Raw genomic sequence first — 23335 nt, 5'->3', positions numbered from 1 at the left:
TATGAAAGATGTGTCCAATGGGTGTTGATGTGGGCATGCCACCACAACACCCATTACCTTTTGGCGCTGCCCAACATTTATAGAAAAATGGTATTCTAATGCAGCACCAAAAAAAAACACTGTATTACCATGGTGCAACCAGGAAAAATATTTTACCAAAGTATTTCTAATTTCCTATGTGTTATGCCTTCTGCAGCACACATAGAAAGAGTAAGGCCCTCATTCTGACCCTGGCGGTTCCCTACCGCCAGGGCCAACGGGGGCGGGAGCACCGCCGACAGGCCGGCGGTGCTCCCTTGGTCATTCTGACCGCGGCGCTTTGGCCGCGGTCAGAACGGGAAAACCGGCGGTCTCCCGCCGGTTTTCCACTGACCCTTAGAATCCTCCAAGGCGGCGCAGCTCGCTGCGCCGCCGAGGGGATTCTGACCCCCCCTACCGCCATCCTGTTCATGGCGGGAAAGCCGCCATGAACAGGATGGCGGTAGGGGGGGTCGCGGGGCCCCTGGGGGCCCTGCCATGCCCATGCCCATGGCATGGGCACGGCAGGGGCCCCCTAACAGGGCCCAACTAGGCTTTTCAGTGTCTGCGATGCAGACACTGAAAAGCGCGACGGGTGCTGCGGCACCCGTCGCACGCCTTCCACTCCGCCGGCTCGATTCCGAGCCGGCTTCCTTGTGGAAGGCGCTTTCCCCGCTGGGCCGGCGGGCGATCTGAATCAGATCGCCCGCCGGCCCAGCGGGAAAGTCAGAATACCCCTCGCGGTCAATTGACCGCGGGGCGGTATTCAGGCGGATTCCGACAGGCGGGCGGCAACCGAGGGGATTCTGACCCCCCCTACCGGGAAAGCCGCCATGAACAGGATGGCGGTAGGGGGGGTCGCGGGGCCCCCTAACAGGGCCCAACTAGGCTTTTCAGTGTCTGCGATGCAGACACTGAAAAGCGCGACGGGTGCTGCTGCACCCGTCGCACGCCTTCCACTCCGCCGGCTCGATTCCGAGCCGGCTTCCTTGTGGAAGGCGCTTTCCCGCTGGGCCGGCGGGCGATCTGAATCAGATCGCCCGCCGGCCCAGCGGGAAAGTCAGAATACCCCTCGCGGTCAATTGACCGCGGGGCGGTATTCAGGCGGATTCCGACGGGCGGGCGGCAACCGCCGCCCGCCTAGGTCGGAATGACCACCTAAATCTCCATCACTGATTGGTCCTTTGTAGGGAGCTTCCCGTACATAATCAATTACACCAACAACACAGGCATCTGTGCACCATAGTGCATGGGTGCCTATGTTGGAGTTTGGCAGCTGGCTCTGTGCCAGTGAGGGGACAGAAGACAGAAATGCACTATATCTAGTAGATACAGCACATTGCTGACCTTTGCCAGTAGTGCAAGGTGGTGCAGCAAGAGTATTCTTGCCCTGGTATGTTGCACAGGGGTTTGTAAATTAGCCACATACATGACAATACATCTTAGGCTACTTTGCCACACTTTGCATGATGTTCACACATACATGCCTGGCAGGAAATATGGTAGCGCTGTATTCACAATACAGTTCACTATGGCATCCGTTAACTAAACTATGCCAAAAAAGTGGGCAAAGTTGAGTTGCTTTGCTGGGCTGGCACCAAAAACAGTTGCACCAGGCCATTTAAGCTCAGGAAGGCCCATAGGATATAGAACTAACGTCACCCTAATGCCTGCCATTGGCAGCCTTTGAAAAATGATGCTAGAATGGCACATTGCCGTCTTGTAACTTTCCAAGTGCAATTGCTTTTGGTCCTCCCTGCGGTGGAACGCCCTCGTTGCACACATCATACCTGGCACAGGTATGTGTCACAATAGGGATTACAAAGTGGCACAATGCTTGCATATCGCCACTTTGTACATATGGTGCTGGTGAGGGCGTGCTTAGTGCCACCATAGCATCAAACTGAATGACGCTATGGAGGTTCAAAGGTATGCAAGGGGCTTGTAATGGCTCCCATTGTTGTGACATGATGCCACCCTATGAAGCTGCCATTAACATGACTCATGGGAAATGTGGCCTCTGTATTGCCTGGTCCTATTAAGGAATGTATCATCACACATGTTGACTTACAAGACATACCTTGAACAAATGAAAGAGAGGAGTATGTTGAAATAGTCATATGTAACACAACCCTAGGCATGACAGAATACATGTAAAAGAGGTTTTCCATTGGACATCATACGTTTTTAGCATTTTACGAGCCTTGCATCTAAAAATTCAACGCATTGCCGCAATGCATGTTTTCTGAAGGTATTGCATCTGCGAAAAATGACACATCCCGTGCAACGTGTAAAACTGGCTAATATTGTGTAGTCATGTGACATAAAAAAATAACGCACAGGCGCGTGGAATAAAAAAAAGATGCATCATCACAAACGTGATGCCTCATCACAGGAAGTGAGGTAATGGATCTGCCATGCTGCACACCAGGAACTGCAAAATCACTTTCATTTTCTTTTACAAGCACAGTCTTTTTGTCTGTGTTGGTGAGAGGAGGTGTTTCTGAGAGTTGTGTCATTAAGTGGTGTTAGAGGTGCTTTTGTGCTGTCTTCTAACCAATTATAGTCCCTGTCGTCTGTTTTGTGCTGTACATTTGCTATTTCTATTGTGCTGTAATTGTATTGTTGGGTTTCTGTCTCTGGGGTAGTTTTATACGTTGAGTTAGTTGGGGGTAGTTTGGGTCTATATATTTTTTTGCCTAAGGGTACCATGGGTGATCGTGAAGTAATGTGAGGGAAGGGGATTGGGTGGCTTCCTGTGGCTGGTTATGCATTACCTACCCAATTCAGTGGCCACGGGGTGCTGTGTCATTCAGGACTACCGGACTAAGGCACGGAAGTTGTGGTGGGGAAAGGTCCTGTTGCAAATCAATAGAATCTTCCAAATCGAGCGCAATGCCTGGCAACTGAAGCATCGCTGGGCAGACATTATCAGCAAGGAACGGGACCTTCTTGACCACACTGGGACTAAGGTCGGAGAAGCTGTGGGTGATCTATGTGGTTGACTCCTGTTTTACAATTGCAAGTACATGTCTGTTAGACACAGGGCCTCCTTTACCAAGTTAAGGCAAAGGGCAGGGTTGTGAGTAGTGTGTTGGCACAAAAAAGCACCCATGACAATGGCAGCACTGCACCATTAAGGCAACAAAAGTCATATTCCTGTCCTTGCCCCCTTGGTTTTGCCAATAAATTCTGATGTGAACCAATGCTAACACAACGGAGTGATAGTGGAAGGGTACATGGTTGCCTGGAACACGTGTCCATGTCGACTAAGTGCCTGACTGTATGTTGCATAGTCATGTTTGTTTGATTTACAAAATTACACAGTAGTAAAGGGATTCATGGCGGAGCGTGTCCTGTGAGTCATGTATGTGCAGAGTGACATTACAATTAGCTATGCTTGAAATAATGCTGCAGTAGGAAGTCAATTGCAAAAACTTACCAATGTAGTAGTGACATGTATGTCAGGTTCCAGCACATATGTGTACATGTCAGCCTGGCCTGCCAATGTATGTCACTGAGACATGTATAATGGCCTAATTGAGTATTCACCAACATAGGTATATTGGTTGTGGGAGAAGAAGAAAACAATCATTTGAGGCCACATGATAACAAAAGTAGATTGGAATTGAGAAGGAGTTCAAAGAGTGGGAAAGCTCCAAAATAGTTAGGGGTGTACCCTAGAAGTTAAAACTTTGTTAAGTACCAACATTTTTATATTTGGTTATGAGTTATTTAAAAAGTAAGTTGTGTTACATTGATATGTTTATTTTCTATTGTTATTACAATTGTTTATGAAGTATTAGAGTGGTCTGTATTTCTGTATATTTATTTGTACAATCTAACTGCATTTCTTTGTTGTGAAAGGGGAAGGTATTTGCCATAGTTCTCAAGAATGTTAGAGTGTAAAATATTTGAACGTGTTTGCTTTCAAACTGGGGGGAACGTGAAGGCGGAGGGAAGCGGAGCTGACATAGAAGGCTAGATGTTTTGATTCTCCTACTTAAATAAATCTGTCTCCAGATTGGCTGGCCTGACTTTGGTGATGCTACAGAGGAAGGCAGAATCTTTAATTCCGTACAGTATCCTCACACCAAGTTCTGGCTATTCTGAATCTCAGCCACTGCAGCAGTGATAGTACGTTGGGTGAAGCAAAATAAATGTGTCTGGAGTTTGGGGACCTAGTAATTCCCAGTTCGAGTCCTATAACTGAACATGGTGTAATTCCACCCAAGTTATCTGTGTGAGATTCAATTCTGCCACTCACACCCGGAGCCTGTCAGACCCTTTTCGGTGGTGAAGGGCAAGCAGGTGCCATTACTATGTCTCTACAAACTGAACAATATACAATCCCTTCAGCACTTGACTCTCAGTGAAAGCGATGGGAAGTAGTCACAGGGTTTTCAGTGAGGTAGAGTAGGAATGCTAATTCTAAAGTCCCAACAATCATGCAGCAGCACAATAACTGATTATCCAACCCAGTGCTTTAATGTCAACAGGCAAAGTACTCTAATGTACACTAGAACTAAATAACACATCTACACTGCTTGCAAGAGGCTAGTTAGTGTCCCAGGTGCTGCTGTCTATGCCCCTACTTGCTACTTTCTCTCTCCAAGTTCATATCATTCCGTCTCAGGAATAAACAAGATAGAGTGATTTAGTTTAAGGTGTATATTGCCTTCTTTTGAATATAACAGTTTGCTCAATTTCTCACAAATCACAAAATATGCTGGCACCAGGTGAGGCTGGTGGGTGATACCTCTGGCATTCTGCCGGGTGCCTGGCTTCATCGACATGCAGCGGTCTTCCGCTTCTGGCAGGTAGCATGAACTGCAACTTCAGCAAGACTCCTCCTGGGCGTCCAGGAGGTTGTTGGGGTTGGAACTGGCTGGCGGCTGGGGGAGGGCGCTTGCAATTGTGGAATTAGCAATCTATATACAAGTATTCTAAGGTTGCAATTGCTTCACACAGATCAATCATTTTAGAGCCCTGCACAGACTAACTTCTAGACAAGAAGGCTTCTCACAGATCCCACCATCTTCTTTATGTATCACAGCAGAACAGGTCAGGCCAAGATCATCTTATTGGTTACAGCAGTGCAAATCATGCCACTATGATCGTCTTCCCTTAGTCAGAGAGTCCACAACCCACCAACACCTGGGGCTTGCAGATTGCTGTCTTCCATTATCTCCCTGTGGCACGCCCCACCTGCTCAGAGGTCTCACTACACCTCTATGTTCTTGGACAGTGTCTTCTCCTGCAGGGTTGGCAGGCTCCTTTCCTCTTTCAGCAGGACAGGCTGGCTTCTAGGTGCTTCAGGTCAGGAGAACAGCTTCTTCCAGCAAAGGAGAGACTCAGGTTCTGTCGGCTCACCGCTGAGAAGCTGGCTATCAGGAGGACATCAGGTCTGGTTGCAGAGCAGTCCTTTGAGTGCTATGCAGATCACTCCCTTTATTGGTCATAGAAAATTCAAAACTGAAACAAGTCTGTCATAGAGCCCCACTTGTATGTAATCAAAGCAGACAGGAACTATTTGAGCTGGTTCTCTTTTCAAGTGTTTTTCCAGGATGCTCTCCAGACACCACCTTTGTGATGAGTGATGCGCTCCACAACAGGGAACTCCCCAGCCTGGGGACCTGGCAATATAAACACAAAATGTTATTTATGTGCCTGTCTGTCAGTCACTGAGACACTGAGACAAATCAAATGACAGTGCTACAGGAAGACTAACTAGGAGATCCTCTCAGGAAAAGGCCTAATTGAATTTCAAAGAATTGTTTCCACTATCCACACTTTTTGCAGCTTCAGGAATTTCAACAGTACACCCCTACTGTCTCCTCACCTCCATCTTGGGCACCTGATCAGTAGATGCCAAAATGGATCCATACACTGGTCCAGTCATATACATGGTATGCCCCCTGAGTACTGAATCAACAAAACCGATAACAGAGAACATTGAGGACAGAATATCAGAAATAAAATATCACCAGGGAAGTAAGTCTAGATTTTCGATACTTAACCCCACATATATGTACCTACACGGTACATATATCTTCAATGTACGTAGATGTGGAGTTAGGAATCTATACTTTAATATGTGCACTTACCTTTTGATATTGTGTCCCTCAATATTCTATTGTCAATATTACTATGGAACAATATAGTTGGTGTTGATATTCAGTAGTACAATTATACAATCAATGCATGTACCACTCAAGCCGCATAATCAAACGTAAAATATACATTTGGGATGTTATTGCTAGGATCTGGGGTAGCGCATAGAAGTGTAACTTTACATGAGTGAGCCAGTAGGCCTCTAATTACTAAACTGATTTAAGGGCAATAGTCCACTGTCTGAGCAATATGCAACATTCCTGTCTCAAGAGGGCCTATATGACATTTTCGTTCTCAAACATTATATATTTTATTGGGTCCTCCACATGACGTAGGAGTTAGAAGCCCATTCATTTAGCATGGCAATAAGGAAGCTTATCTAGTTGATGAGAAACCATCATCTCATATTCATTGCATGCTCGCATATATGGTGCTTAGCGAGTGTGCACCTATCTACAAAACAACAAACACCTCTACATGAAGGGGTCAATGAGAGAGGAACACAAGAGAGAATGAGGGTAAAAAAGTAAGGAGTTCCTTCCAAAGACATTAGGTAATTAGGATGTTTAACAAGGTCAAGCTGTTACCCTTTTTTGAAGTAGAGCATTGAGTGATCTTGTTGGACTGGAGTTTAGATGTTGTTTCATGTACCATTCCCCCCGTACTTTCTGGCTAATATGGGTCTAGTTACAGTACAGCATCCTCTTCAACAGCCCTTCAGTGAAGGATCAGCCACACTGTTAGTCTTGAACTGCGCGAATACTGCTGCCATTATCTTACGAAGATTCCAAACTTGCAGATTACATGGTTTCTCTCTCATAGTAAGAAATGTCTGGACATGAGGCTTTGAGGCAGTTCTTTTTCACAGGGGTCGTGACTACCATGAAAGGGAGAAAAAGCACAATCTGTGACCTTGGAACAAGGTATGTCAATCATACCTCTAGACACCTCCATGGAGGAATTAGAGGAAACCAAATCTTCAATAACATGCATGGAAAATGCTTTGGCAGAGACCATCTGAGAGGTGAAAACAATGCATATAGAAATGTATAAGAACCATTTTGGCAAGAGAACAACAGATTTAGAGAAGAAGGTGTTGGAACCTCTGGAATCAGGATAAGAATTAGGGAATTTACAGAGAAAAGTTATGGAACTAGAAGATAGTCGAAGGATTAATATCCACCATTAAGCCTGCTGTAGACTGAAGAAGGTGATGTCATGCTTATCATTTTGGTGCACATTCTAACTATGCTCTTTGGGATTGACTTCTGCAGTGGTGTTGGGTTTCAAAGGGCACGCAGACTACCACAGAGTACTCCAGACATATATTAATATGTTTTCTGCACCATCAGCAAGCTAATCCGACTCTCACAACCACTAAGCAACTGCTGTAGTAGGTGTGTCCTACTCTAGTTTTTATTTGTAATTATTTGTGATTTTAATGGTTTGTCATTTTGATTGCTACAATAGGTGTTTCCTATTCTAGTTTTTATGTGTAATTATTTGCGTGATTTTACTGATTTGCAATTTTGTGAACAGCAGCCCTGAGGAAGCTTATGGTATATCATTGAAAAGCATTGGCTGCTTGGCTGTATTCTATGAAGAAAATTGAAAGAATAATAAATAAATTAATTTTCACAACATCTGGAGCCTTCATTTTTTACTTATTATGAGATGTTGCCTCTCCGTTGTTGCATAATAGGGAACGTCTGTATACTGAGATGCTGGAAGATAGCCTCACCACCAGACGTCAACGAGCAACTCCAAGCGGCGATAGTAATGGTTTCACATGGGCATTTGATCCACAGGCTGAACAACCAGTTGAATGAGACTTTGAAGAGATAAATATCTTGCTGGCTCATGGACTGAGCCTGAGAGAGCTGGACTTGAAAGTCAAATAGTTGGTACAGTCTAGCAGGAAAGGTGGCAGAGAAACTACAGTGTCAAGTAGTGGAAGACGGATCTACACGCCCACAGACTTTGGCCTATATTTATACTTTTTGATACAAAACTGCGCAAACGCAGTTTTGTGTCAAAAAGTATAGCGCCAGATTGTGTCATTTCAGAGCGCCAGCTACGCGCCAAATTTATGGAATGCTGTAAGGTGGTGCTAACGGTGGGCTAGCGTAAAAAATAAAATGACGTTAGCCGGGTGGGGATGACGGTATGGGAGAAAGGGTGTTTGCACCGAAAAATGCCTCTAACCAGCCTAGCGTCATTTTCTGACGCAAAACCATCCATACCACATTACTCCTGTCTCATAAAAGACAGGAGTCATGCCTACCACCCCAATGGCCAGCACAGGGGACCAGTGTCCCCTGGGCATGGTCATTGCACCCTGTGCCTTGCAGGGGTCCTCAAGTTGGGCCCGATGGCACTTTAATAAAAAAAAAAATACTTACCCATACTTACCCTTCTTACCTGGGATGGGGTCCCCCACCCTCCGGTGTACTTCTGGTGTGGGTGAGGGTGTTCCTGGGACTTGAGGAGGGCACCTTTGGACCCTTTGCACAATTATTTATCCCCTCCTCCCACCCTTGTATCATTTTAGCACGGGGAATAAATAAAGGGCTATGAGGTTAGCACCCTTTTTTTTAGATGGGAAACCCTATCTTGCATCTCATTGACGCACGGTAGGGTCACACATCTAAAAAATCGTACAAACTCCAATATTTTTACATTAGACGGGTCTAACGTCAAAATATAAATATGGAGTTAGTTTTGCGCTGAACTTGTGTCAAAAAAATACTGCAAATTCGGTGCAAATGGGGTATAAATATCCCCCTAAGCGCTTCAAAGAGTTTGGTGCCCCCATGTATATCTAATTCAAAATATAAACAATAATAAAAATTACAGTAAGATGGAAAATAATGCTTATTTTTGTGTACTTCCACTTTATGTATAAGTTCAGGAGCACAATTTGCTGTTTTGCACACATGGGTATGATAAATCTGACAATGGAAAGGTTTCTGTGCCCTCTTACCTTCATGCCCTAAGCATGTTCTTATTTTGCATTATGGTTAATCAAGCCCTGGCAGGATTGGACCTACACTCCACAATCTGTGAGGGCAACTCCAGTACCTCTGCATACTCTGCATCTTCACTTGAGTGTCTGCAAAATATTGCCTGCTGCTGTACACATGGCTCATTAAGACACAAACATATGCAGCCGCCAACTGTAGCTGTTTGCCTGGGGTTCTCACAAAGATCTCAAAGCAAAAGAGGGTGAACTGTTCATTGTATTCCACAATCCCTAAACTACCTGGTAAGTGAGTTTTAGGTCACACTGCTTCTGGTAAATGAATGAGCTGGATTTCTTTGGAGACTATGGTGATATTTTGCACGTTACAATGCAAGCAAGGGCTAAAACAGTGAAAATTAAATGATGACCAGTTCTGTCTGGACTGTTCCCATTGGTGCAAGGCCAAGACTGAGATGCACATGGCTGGGTCCATACTGATGTGCATAGTGGTTGAAAAACAATGAACAAGGATGCGACCCGAGCGATTGCCAGTGGCTGGGATTCATTCAAGCACTCCATCCATCACCTTGTTTTTGATGCTCTTATTTCAAAATCTGCATCAGAAATATTCTTTTATAGCACAAAGTCGTGGAAGGACACCTTTTCAATTGATGTTGGCTCAGTCAGTTCAGTTGGTTCAGTGGTTGATGCATAATAAACCACAGCAGTTGTTTCAACTTTAGGGATTGTTAAAATCATAGAATCTGGCTCTGGTGTGGGAAGTAGTACTAGATGTAAGGCTGGGGAATTAGCAGGCTCCAAAGACCCTGGAATGGGGTTCTGGATTTCAGCATGGTTTGGATATGTTTTGTTAAGTATGGAGAGGAGGATGTGTTGTTCTTTTCTGAAGGCACCTTGGTGTCAGAGGTGTCTGGTGAGCTGAACTGACCACGTAGTGCTTTTTTATGTGATCTTTGACATCTTCCTGGTTTTCTTTAAGCCAAGCAACAGTGGTACAATTACAGTTGTACTGCCTTCTACCAAAAACTGAAACAGAGGGTCTGTATGATGACCTGAATACTTGTTTTTCGGGATTTTTTTTCTTGTACTAAATCTCCCACTTTCGGGAGCTACTCATCAGCAGCTTTAAGAATTTTATATTCACCGGTGGCAGGCTCACAGAGTTTCATTTTAGAAAGTTTATGACATCTTGAATATTCTGAAACAAATTCAAATGCATTGATATAGCAAGAGGTTTTGATTCTGTCACATTTCCAGGGACCTCAAGATCAGGGAGACACAACGGTACTCCACAATAGTACCCTGTTTGGTGTTAAACCATCTAATAATCCTTAAAGTAGATTGGCCTCCATACAGATTATGTAGCACATTTATTCCTGCATACAGTAGCCTAACAACCAAGTCTTATTTAAGCGCTCCTTTGGCACATTTTATGATTCTGTTTCTGGGCGGAAATGGGTGCAAATATAGCAGTCATGATCCCAGAGCAGACATAGAATCCATGAACGCCTATGCAATTAATGCAGGACTAATGTCTGAATGAATAATATGAATGCTTCCATCGCTACAAGGAACTTCAAGTCTTTTATGCCCACTCAAGCAGTGGCAATCTTTTGTGGCCAAACCCATATGAATCGGGTACATCAGTCAACAGCATCCAACATATATTTATATTGGTGTACACTCAGGATTTGCCCGACATGGTGCGGGAAAATCACCCCAAAGGGTGGGTTGGAGCTAGTTAAAGGAGTCTGTTAGAAATTGGGTTTCTGGTTGGCAGAGGTATGCACCCTTGTCCAAGTATGGACCACAATCCTAGCCAGGGTAAGTCAGATACACACTAAAAGATAACCTGTGCTCACCCTGTGGTGGTTTGGTACAGAGCACTCAGACTTATATAAAGTGGCAATGTGTAAAGTATTTGTGCAACACACACACAGTTAGAAAAATAGACAATAATTTTATTAAAAAATCAATACCAAAACTATAAAAATCCAACAAGTATTAGTCAAGTTCTGCATTTGTTTAAAAAAAAAGAGTTCTAGCACTTAGAAGAAATAAGCGCCAATAGGGGGAATCTGGTCGCTCTGGACCAGGGCAAAGTCAACTGTTTGGGCCGTCCACAATGGAGCGCACACAAGGAACAAGAGCCAAGGAGGCCCCGTGAAGAGAGTGCCTTGATCCTGATCACAACAGCAACAATATGGGTGCAGACGAATGATACATCGTTGTCAAGCCTACAGTCCAGGTGATGCGTCAATTGATCTCATGCAGTGATGGCAATGTGTCGGATCCGAAGACAAAGTGTGGTGTATTTTTGTGTTGTTATATTGTGGTATTGTATGATTTATTGCACAAATACATTACACATTGCCTTCTAAGTTAAGACTGACTGCTCAGTGTCAAGCTACCAGAGGGTGGGCACAGGATTGTGTGTGACTTACCCTGACTAGAGTGAGGGTCCTTGCTTGGACAGTGCGTAACCTGACTGCCAACCAAAGACTCCATTTCTAACAACCCTGTCAACTGCAGGTCCCTCCTCAGTCTTCAGGGCATCCCCTCAGGAAACTTCTCCCCCTGTTCCTGTGACCTCTTTGAAGCTGCCTCAACAGTCTTCCTGCCATTTCACTTGCACTTAGATGTTTGGGCCATTGTTTCAGACTCCAAGTATTCTTGACTTCTCTGACATGCAGTCTGTCATTCTGGTTGTCACACACACACACACACACACACTCAGGGATAGCCCAAATTTCTGCATGAGCCTTCCTTTCTACTTCTGCCCTTGCAAATGTTTTGAGGGCATTTCCCTACAGACAGTCTACTGGGATGGCAGGGGACACAATCATCTTCTTTGGGTCATTAACTCCTCCCGACTCTAAGCTGACCCTAGGGCTTTGGATGGGGCTTAGTCTCATTGTCAGCACGGGTCACCCTGTGACCTACACAAGGTATATTTGGTGTTGGGAAACCAGTCTTTCAGCTGCCAGAGTAGCACTGGCACCTACATTCCAACAGAGCGTCTACCTCAGCCCTATTGATTTTAGGCCTTTGTCTATACTTCTCCAAACTTGGAGTTAAGATTGCCAGGGCTTCCATATTAATCCCCACCCAGGGAAACTGAAATAGTCTCAGTGTAACCTCTGGCTTCTCCAGAGTACACTCCCACCCCATTCCTATGCTGGACAATCCCTTAGATTGTCCACCACTGGGGGACTTTTTTGGGCATGCTGCATCCCCTTTCTTATGTCCTGAGTGCTGACAGTCATAGCATACACCAGCCTTCTTGGGATCGGAGTTCCTACCTTGATACCTGTTTCCTTTGGACTGGCAAGAGAATCAGGCCCACCTTCCTGAGAAAATGTTTTATGATCTTTAGAGAACTCTTTCATTTTACCCTTAGTAGTGCTCGCCTCTTTCCCCTTCTGGGAAGCCGGAGCAGCCTCTATCCATTCTTGATGCTGAATGCGGGAGCTGCGGGTGCTTAAAAGAGGTACTTAGACCTAAACACGCCCATAAATTGAGTATTTAGGGGCCCCCAGAACCTAGGAAGATAGATTCCTGCAACCTGAAGACGAAGAAGGACTGCTGACCTGAAGCCCTGCAGAGAAGACGGAGACACCAACTGCATTGGCCCCAGCCCTACTGGTCTGTCTCCCCACTTCAAGAAAAACTGCAACAGCAACGCATCCCCCAGGGTCCAGTGACCTCTGAAGCCTCAGAGGACTACTCTGCATCTAAAAGGACCAAGAACTCCTGAGGACAGCGACCCTGTTCCAAAGAAACTGCAACTTTGCAACAAAGAAGCAACTTTCAAAGACCACACGTTTCCCACCGGAAGCGTGAGACTTTCCACTCTACACCCGACGCCCCCGGCTCGACCTGCGGAGAACCAACACTACAGGGAGGACTCCCCGACGACTGCAACTCCGTAAGTAGCCAGAGTTGACCCCCCTGAGCTCCCACAGCAACGCCTGCAGAGGGAATCCAGAGGCTTCCCCTGACCGCGACTGCCTGCTTCAAAGAACCTGACGCCTGGTAAAGACACTGCACCCGCAGCCCCCAGGACCTGAAGGATCTGACCTCCAGTGCAGGAGTGACCCCCAGGTGGCCCTCTCCCTAGCCCAGGTGGTGGCTACCCCGAGGAGCACCCCCTTGCCTGCATCGTTGAAGAGACCCCTGGGTCTCCCATTGAAACCTATTGCGAACCCGACGCCTGTTTGTGCTCTGCACCCGGCTGCCCCTGTGCCGCTGAGGGTGTACTTTTTGTGCTGACTTGTGTCCCCCACGGTGCCCTACAAAACCCCCCTGGTCTGCCCTCCGAAGACGTGGGTACTTACCTGCTGGCAGACTGGACCCGGGGCACGCCTATTTCCATTGAAGCCTATGCGTTTTGGGCACCACTTTGACCTCTGCACCTGACTGGCCCTGAGCTGCTGGTGTGGTAACTTTGGGGTTGCTCTGAACCCCCAACTGTGGGTTACCTTGGACCCAACTTTGAACCCTGTAAGTGTTTTACTTACCTGTGAAACTAACAAATACTTACCTCCCCCAGGAACTGTTGAATTTTGCAGTGTCCAATTTTAAAATAGCTTATTGCCATTTTTGCCACAACTGTACATGCTATTGTGATGATTCAAAGTTCCTAAGATACCTGAGTGAAATACCTTTCATTTAAAGTATTGTTTGTAAATCTTGAACCTGTGGTTCTTAAAATAAACTAAGAAAAGATATGTTTCTATACAAAATCCTATTGGCCTAGAATTGTCTTTGAGTGTGTGTTACTCATTTATTGCCTGTGTGTGTACAACAAATGCTTAACACTACCCTCTGATAAGCCTACTGCTCAACCACATTACCACAAAATAGAGCATTAGATTATCTCTTTTTGCCACTATCTTACCTCTAAGGGGAACCCTTGGACTCTGTGCACACTATCTCTTACTTTAAGATAGTATATACAGAGACAACTTCCTACAAACAGGCACCTCAGGGGGAGGAAAGGGAGGGCACCTCAGCGGGTTGAGTGCACGACGCCAAATCCATGAGGGGGCCACATGCCCACTCTTCAATCCTGGGGAGTGCAAAGCCATAGTCTCTCAAGTCTCTACAGTGGGTGGTTTGCCCACTGTACAATCCTGGGGAGTGCAAAGCCACAGTCTCTCAAGTCTCTACAGTGGGTGGTTTGCCCACTGTTCAATCCTGGGGAGTGCCAAGCTACAGTCTCTCAAGTCTCCCAAGTGGGTGGTTTGCTCACTGCTCTATCCTGGGGAGTGCAAAGCCACAGTCTCTCACGTCTCTACAGTGGGTGGTTTGCCCACTGTTTAATCCTGGGGAGTGCAAAGCCAAAGTCTCTCAAGTGGATGCCTTTCTCCACTGGTTCTGGAGGGGGTCTTGTGCCCAGAGTGCTTCATCCTGCTAAGGACAGAGGTAGTGGATGTGAACCTCCACTGGTTCTGGAGGGGGTCTTGTGCCCAGAGTGCTTCATCCTGCCAAGGACAGAGGTAGTGGATGCCTATCTCCACTGGTTCTGGAGGGGGTCTTGTGCCCAGAGTGCTTCATCCTGCTAAGGACAGAGGTAGTGGATGTGAAACTCCACTGGTTCTGGAGGGGGTCTTGTGCCCAGAGTGCTTCATCCTGCCAAGGACAGAGGTAGTGGATGTGAAACTCCACTGGTTCTGGAGGGGGTCTTGTGCCCAGAGTGCTTCATCCTGCCAAGGACAGAGGTAGTGGATGCCTTTCTCCACTGGTTCTGGAGGGGGTCTTGTGCCCAGAGTGCTTCAACCTGCTAAGGACAGAGGTACTGGATTTGAAGCTCCACTGGTTCTGGAGGGGGTCTTGTGCCCAGAGTGCTTCATCCTGCTAAGGACAGAAGTACTGGATGTGAAACTCCACTGGTTCTGGAGGGGATCTTGTGCCCAGAGTGCTTCAACCTGCCAAGGACAGAGGTAGTGGATGCCTTTCTCCACTGGTTCTGGAGGGGGTCTTGTGCCCAGAGTGCTTCAACCTGCTAAGGACAGAGGTACTGGATTTGAAGCTCCACTGGTTCTGGAGGGGGTCTTGTGCCCAGAGTGCTTCATCCTGCTAAGGACAGAAGTACTGGATGTGAAACTACACTGGTTCTGGAGGGGGTCTTGTGCCCAGAGTGCTTCATCCTGCTTGTGACGGACTCAGTAGCGTCAGTGCCCTTGGCGCTCTTGGGCCAGCGGTGTTTGTTGTGGCGGTTGCCATGTTCAGCAATGCTTGTTGTGGCAGTGCCCTGTTCAGCGGTGCTTGTTGTGGCGGTGCCCTGTTTAGCGGTGCTTTTTGTGGCGGTGCCCTGTTCAGTGGTGCATGTTGTGGCGGTGCCCTGTTTAGCAGTGCTTGTGGCGGCGGGGTTCTTTGCAGTGACTCAGCTGCTGGCGGTCCTGTCTGGCCCAGCGGGGCTGGTGCTGGCGGTCCTCTCTGGCCCAGCGGGGCTGGTGCTGGCAGTCCTCTCTGGCCCAGCGGGGCAGGTGCTGGCCTCCTGGGCTGCAGGGCAGGTGCTGACGGTGGCCTCCTGGGCAGCAGGGCAAGTGCTGGCGGTGGCCTCCTGGGCAGCAGGGCAGGTGCGGGCGGTGGCATCTTGGGCAGCAGGGCAGGTGCTGGCGGTGGCATCCTGGGCAGCGGGGATGATGGCGGTCTTCTCCACCGTGCTGCTCTTCCCAGACCTGCTGACTTTCTTGCGGCCCTTCCCCACCTTGGAAGGTGTTGCAGCTGGCTCCACACTCCCACCTGTACCCCTGGGAGTGGCTTTGGTGGCTGCGGTCTTCCCCCTCTCCCGCCGGGCACTGGCCAACTTCGGATGCTTCACAGGTGGGGGACTGTCCGTGCTGTGGCTCAGTGCCACACTGGCTGCCCTGGTGGCCGGTGCACTCCAGATTCCGGTGACTACAGGCACCACTGGTCCCGGAGATGTTGTGGCTGAGGTGCTAGGTAGGGACCTGGAGAGTCGGGCCCTAGGAGATGGACGGGGTGGGGGAGGTGTGGGAAAGAGGTAAAGGGTAGACAGGAAAAGTTTTTTGGAAACACTGGGACGGGTAGCTGGAGGGGGTTTGGGAGTGGAAGAAGAGGTTGTGGTTGTAGGAGGCGTTAGTTTGGTGACTGTGGGTGAAGGTGCATGCGCTGGAGGCTGTCGTGAGGTGGATGGCTGTTGGGTGGGTGTGTGCCTGCGTTTGTGTATCTTGGGAGGGGGCGTCACAGACACACTGGGAGAGGACACAGGGGACGTGTGAATGGCAGTGGGGGTGGTGACTACGCGTGAGCGGGGTGTGGTGGTGTGTGTGCTGGTGATGGACGTAGTGACTGTAGATGTAGTGCATGCAGGTGTGAGTGGAGACGAGACTGGAAGGGAGGAGGGAGACGAGGAGGAGGGGGACACAGTGGAGGCAGTGGATTTTGGTGTGTCTGCATGTGTGTGATGCTTGCGTGAGTGCATGTGGGATGTGTGGTGCTTATGTTTGCCTGAGCTTCCCTTGTGTGTTGACGTGTGTGCATGCTGGTCTGAAGGTGTGCTTGGGATAGGCTGAGGTACACGGGATTGGGTCTGGGTGGAGGAAGTTGGAGGGGGGAGGCTAGACACAGGGACAATGGCTGCCATCAGTGCTAGGACCCAAGACTGGAAAGCTCACTGAAGGGCCGCCTGACCAGAATGAATGCCCTCCAGGAATGCATTTGTTTGTTGCAACTGCCTTTCTACACCCTGGATCGCATTCAAAATGGTAGACTGCCCAACAGTGAGGGACCTGAGGAGGTCAATGGCCTCCTCACTGAGGGCAGCAGGGGTGACTGGGGCAGGGCCTGAGGTGCCTTGGGCGAAGGTGATGCCCACCCTCCTGGGTGAGCGGGCACGGGGCAAAGGCTGAGGGGCTGTTGGGAGGGTGGTGCTGGTAGGGGGGGGTGGCGGTTGTACCTGTAGATGCGGGGGGCACAGATGTTGCTGCCACCACAAGGGAGCTCCCATCAGAGGAGGAGTCCGTGTCACTGGTGTCAACTCCTGTCCCCTCCGTGGAGCTCCCCTCGCCCTCCGTCCGACTGGTGAAATCAGAGTCCGTTGTCTCGCCCTCCACGGCCATGTGGGATGCAGCTCCCTCTTGCTCCGGTGCCACTGCTCCTCCGCCTGATGATGCTAATGCACACAAGAACAGGGAGACCACAAAAAGGGTGGGGACGACAGAAGAAAGACATGTTGAGTGCATGCATTACCGCTACCGTTGGCGGACACGACAGACACAGAAGCCCCCTGCACTTCGCCGCGCACTTGGCCTCCACTGTTCAATCCCTGGGACATGGCCTACAAGGCTATGGACGACATCAGAACACATGGATGTCACAGGAGCCTGACTAGGTGTACTTGCCACTGTACACAGGTGGGGTGGGGTGCCACAGGGTCTGCCAGAACAAGGGGACCTTGCCTACTGAACTCACCCTGGCCTAGGGAAACCCACAGCCCACCTCACTCACCCAGACATCTCCACTGCAAGCAAAATCAGCAGAATGAGAGTGTACTCACCCCCTTGTAGCTGCTGTGATGCCCTCAAGTTCCCATCCAACTCCGGGTACGCCACCACCAGGATCCTGAACATCAGGGGGGTCAAGGTGCAACGGGCACCCCTCCCACGTTGGGAGGCCATCCCCAGCTGGGCCTCCGCCGTCTTCTTGCTCCAGCGGCAAATGTCCTCCCATCTCTTACAGCAGTGGGTGCTCCGTCTGTGGTAGACCCCCAGGATCCGGACGTCCTTGGCGATGGCACGCCAAATATCTTTTTTCTGGTGGGCGCTGACCTACATGAATTGTACGGGGGAAAAGAAAAAAGTTATTACCAAATGCACCGTCACAGTCATTGGCCCCCATCCCTACCCTTGCCATGATGCACATGCACTCACCTTCGTTTCATGCACACCCCAATCTCCCCCCCCCATCTTTCATCCACCCCACTCCACACAGGCATAGCCCATACAGCATGCTCCCAGTGTATTTACCTGTTTGTCTGGAGGACCGTAGAGTAGTGTGTACTGGGGGAAGACCCCATCCACGAGTTTCTCCAACTTCACTGATGTGAAGGCAGGGGCCCTTTCCCCAGACGCACGAGCCATTGTCTCTTCCAGACCGAGGTCACAGCAGCACTTGCAGTGTAGGTCCTCTCCTGTCGAAGATCAGGTATCGAGTGATTGAACAGATGGAAAATGGCGGCCACGTCTGCGGCGTTGTGTACCGTCACCGCCGGCGTACATCGTCATTGGCTCCTGGGACCCATAGGGACCAATGTTAACCAATGCAGCATTCCGCCGCGGTCTTCGACCGCCTACCGCAACGGTGTACAACGCCAGCGCAGTTACCTCACATCCCATTGTCCCACTTTACAGGTCAGGCAGCCGCCATTTCAGGGGCCCACATGGCTTAATTTTTAACTGCGTCACACATACCTAGGCCTTGCCTCAACACTCATACAGGCCATTATTTGGATTATGATTCGTGTTCTGTGTAAGCTGTGGGTACGTACCTCTGAGTTGTTTGAGTCTGTGCTCGCTGTTGTCCTTCATAGGCACTGTCCGCTGGGACATGTGAGGAGATGGCGGCATCCTCCGGTGTACAGACCGCTGGTGGACCTGTCGACAATGGAGGAAAGACATGTGATCATCACCTACAGGCTTGACCGTGCCACAATCCAGGAACTGTGTGCCCAGCTGAAGCCAGACCTGATGTCAGCTATCCGCCATCCCACAGGAATCCCCCCTCAAGTGCAGGTGCTGTCAGTACTCCATTTACTAGCAAGTGGGTTGTTTCAAACAACAGTGGCCATATCATCAGGGATGTCCCAGCCTATGTTTTCCAACGTGTTGCCCAGAGTGTTGACTGACCTGCTGAAACACATGCGGAGCTACATCGTTTTCCCTCAGGTGGAGGATTTGCCTACAGTGAAAGGAGACTTCTATGCCATGGGACATATCCCCAACATCATAGGTGCCATTGATGGGACCCATGTGGCCTTGGTACCCCCCGCAGGAGTGAACAGGTTTACAGAAACCGGAAGAGTTACCATTCTATGAATGTGCAGATGGTGTGTTTGGCCGACCCGTACAGCTTCCATGTTAATGCCAGGTTTCCTGGCTCAGTGCATGACGCCTACATCCTGCGGAATAGCAGCATCCCTTATGTGATGTGTCAACTCCAGAGGCACCGTGTGTGGCTAATAGGTGAGCACCTGGAAGCAAGTCAGTGGGAATGGTTGTCTGGGTCTGGGGATATCCCTACAGGTTAGTGTGTGTCTAACAGTTGTCCCTCGCCATTTGCAGGTGACTCTGGTTACCCCAACCTGTCATGGCTACTGACCCCAGTGAAGAATCCCAGGACAAGGGCAGAGGAACGCTACAATGAGGCCCATGGGCGAACTCGGCGGATAATTGAGCGGACCTTCGGCCTCCTGAAGGCCAGGTTCCGCTGCCTCCATATGACAGATGGATCCCTATTCTACTCACCAAAGAAGGTGTGCCAGATCATCGTAGCCTGCTGTATGCTTCACAACTTGGCTTTGCGACGACAGGTGCCTTTTCTGCAGGAGGATGGTCCAGATGGTGGTGTTGTTGCAGCTGTGGAGCCTGTGGACAGTGAAGACGAGGAAGCAGAAGAAGAGAACATGGACAACAGGAACTCTGTGATCCTGCAATATTTCCAGTGAGACACAGGTAAGAATACAAACCTGCCTACTACATGTACTTTATCACTACTACCTCTCTACTGTCTGTCCTTTTCACCCAGTCTATGGTAACTGAGTTGTCACTTTCCCTTACGATTTCACAGATGTGTGTCCCCCAGTGTGACATCTGCTTTGTTTCCTCATGGACTAGATCTGTGTGACATAGGTATGTTGACATTACAATTGAAAAAGCATTTTGCCACTGTGATTACTAATATAGTATTTCGAAATCACAGACAGACTCCTGAGTGTTTTGTGCTTTTAGGGTGTTTATTTAGGTGCTCGATATTGGAAGGGGTTGTAAATTGGTGAGGGGTGATGGTGGAGGAATGTCCATGGCAGAGTCCAGTCTATCAGTCTCACAGGTGCATTGTCCAAATGGGTATGGGAAGTGGAGCTGGGGCAGTTTGAGGATGGACAGGGTGACAAAGTGGGACAGAAGGATGACATTCAGGGTGGTCTCATTTCGTGGCAGGGATCTTGGCATTGTTCTCTGTCTTTGCCCTGGATCTCAGGGACTGTTTGCGGGGAGGTTCTCCATCTGCAGGGGGTGGGGTGCTGGTGTGGTGGTCCTGTGGCGGTGCCTCCTGTCCACTAGTGCCGGCGGAGGTGGTGGGCAGTTCATCATCCATGCTAGTGTCAGGGACCCTTTGTAGTGCCACTGTGTCCCTCATGGTGTTGACTACTTCCTTCAGCACCCCTACGATGGTGCTCAGGGTGGAATTGATGGCTGTGACTTCCCCCCTGAAGCCCAAATACTGTTTGTTCCTGCAGGTGCTGGGTCTCCTGAAACTTGGCCAGTACTGTTGCCATCGTCTCCTGGGAGTGGTGGTAGGCTCCCATGATGTTGGAGAGGGCCTCGTGGAGAGTGGGTTCCCTTGGCCTGTCCTCCCGTGTCGCACAGCAGCCCTCCCAGTTCCCCTGTGTTCCTGGGCCTCCGTCCCCTGGACCGTGTGCCCACTTCCACTGCCCCCAGGTCCCTGTTGTTGTTGGGGTGGTGGGTTAGCCTGGGTTCCCTGTAGTGGTGGACACACTGCTGCTTGACGTGTCCTGGGGACAGAGGTCTGGGCCCGCTGGGTGGGTGCTGTGCTGGTGTTTCCAGAGGGGGGAAGGTCTATAGTGGCCTGTGCCAGCGTGAGGGGAACCGACTGTCCCGAGGTCCCCGATGGGCAGGGCTGGTCATCTAGATCCAGTTGGACAGAGCTGCTGTCATCCATGTGGGCCTCTTCTGTTGGTGGTGTGGACATGTGTGGACCCTCCTGTCCGGTGACGTTGGGTAGGGGTCCTGCAGGGGTATAAAAGGATGTTTTTTACATCTGTGTGTGCCATGGTGTGCAATAGTTGGGTGACTGTGTACCCCAGTGCTTGCATTCCTGTGTGGGACCTTGTGTGATGGTGGTTTGGGGGATGTATGGGTATGTGCAGTGGCCATGCATTGGTGATGGGTGTCCATGCTTTGTTGTTGCATGCAGGGCTTGGTGTTGGGATGGATGGGTTGTGATAGTGGGACATTTGTGAGGAGTAGGAGTGATGGGGGTGAGGGTGAGGGTGGGGGTATGTGATGGCATGCAGGTGGGGTGGGGGGGATAAAGTAGTTAAGATATGACTTACCAGGGTCCATTCCTCCATCTACTCCTGCGAGGCCCTCAGGATGCATAATCGCCATGACCTGCTCCTCCCATGTTGTTAGTCGTGGGGGATTTAGGGGGGGTCCGCCGCCAGACCTCTGTACTGCTACCTGGTGTCTTGAGACCACTGAACGCACCTTCCCCCGTAGGTCGTTCCACCTCTTCCTGATGTCATCCCTATTTCTTGGGTGCTGTCCCACTGCGTTGACCCTGTCCACTATTCTTCGCCATAGCTCCATCTTCCTTGCAATGGAGGTGTGCTGCACCTGTGCTCCGAATAGCTGTGGCTCTACCCGGACGATTTCCTCCACCATGACCCTGAGCTCCTCGTCAGAGAACCTGGGGTGTCTTTGCGGTGCCATGGGGTGGTGTGGGTGATGTGTGGGGTGGGGTGTGTTGTGATGTGTGGTGTGATATTTAGTGGTGTGTTGTGTGAGGTGTGTGGAAGTTCTGTGGGTGATGGTATTGTGTGCCTGTGGATGCTTGGTAGTTGTTTGTGGTGTCTCTCTCTGGCCTTCTCTCGGTACTTGTGGTCGTAGGGGTTTGTGGGTGATGTGGGTGTGTGTTTTATATTGTAATGGGTGTGTGGGAGTGGTGTGTGTATGTGTATCAGGTGTGTGTATTTGGATTTGTCCAATGTGGCGGTGTTTTGTAAGAGTGTGTGTATTTTGAGCGCGGCGGTGTGTACCGCCAATGGAATACCGCAGTTGAGAGACCGCTGCGTGGATTCGTAGGTCGTGATAGTGTGGGCGTATTTCTGTTGGCGTGACGGTGTCAGTTTTGTTTTCGTCAGTTTATCACTGACCTTTGGTGTGGCGGACTTGTGTGGGTGTCTGACTTTAGGCAGATTCCGAGCTGTGGGTCATAATAGCTGTGGTGGGATTCCACGGCCACGGCGGTGTGTTGGCGGTCTTCTGCACAGCGGTAAGCGGCTTTTGCCGCCAATGTTGTAATGAGGGCCTAAGATTTCTTGCGGGCATTGTTTAAATTCAGTACATGCTAAACTTTCTTTTCCATGCCCAGTTACAATGTCCTGCGTCAAATCGTTTTCATTTACGCCGGTACATCTTATGGTAATTCCATTTTTCCTTTTAACTTCTAGATTTGTTGCTATTCGTTCCCCTGATTGATATGATTCACCTAGTCTGAGTGTAATTAACTAGGGGTGATGATCACTGAAAATAGTGGGCATAATCCTGAATGGGTCAATCATGGGGACAATATTCCTAGAAATTAATATATGTCGATAATTCAGGAGCGCCCTCCCCCCTAAATGCATTTCCCCAATCATCCATATATCCACATACTTTCTCAATTGAAATCTGACTTGCCACAATATTAAAATCTCCAGCCCATACCAGAGAATACAGAGGTGTAATATTGCTTAAAAACATATATAGTTCATCCTGCAGAACTGATACCACCACATTTTGTGTATTGTTAAACTTATTGTTGTAATAGTTCATTATTAGCATTCCTATAATATCATTTATCCAGAGATATAAAAACTGAAAGTAGGGAGAACTAGAAAATTATTTTACCAAAGTGAAGGGTATTAATGTTGAGATCAATACGGCTAGTCCCCCTTTAGCTCTCCCACTAGATGAGGGAGAAGCTGGTGTAACAAATGTGGAGTGTCCTTCGACATAGAAGGGTCCCTTGTGCCATGTCTCTTGTAGGCGGATTAAGGCCCGTATTTATACTCCGTTTGCGCCGAATTTGCGTCGTTTTTTTCGACGCAAATTCGACGCTAAACTAACGCCAACTAACGCCATATTTATACTATGGCGTTAGAGGCGAATAGCGCCAAAGTTCCCGGAATGTGCGTCATTTTTTAGCGTGAACCCCTTCCTTGCGTTAATGATATGCAAGGGAGGCGTT

The sequence above is a fragment of the Pleurodeles waltl genome, chromosome 2_2 (genome assembly GCF_031143425.1).
Source record: "Pleurodeles waltl isolate 20211129_DDA chromosome 2_2, aPleWal1.hap1.20221129, whole genome shotgun sequence".
Lineage (NCBI taxonomy): Eukaryota > Metazoa > Chordata > Amphibia > Caudata > Salamandridae > Pleurodeles > Pleurodeles waltl.
Note: the sequence above shows the minus strand (reverse complement) of the source record.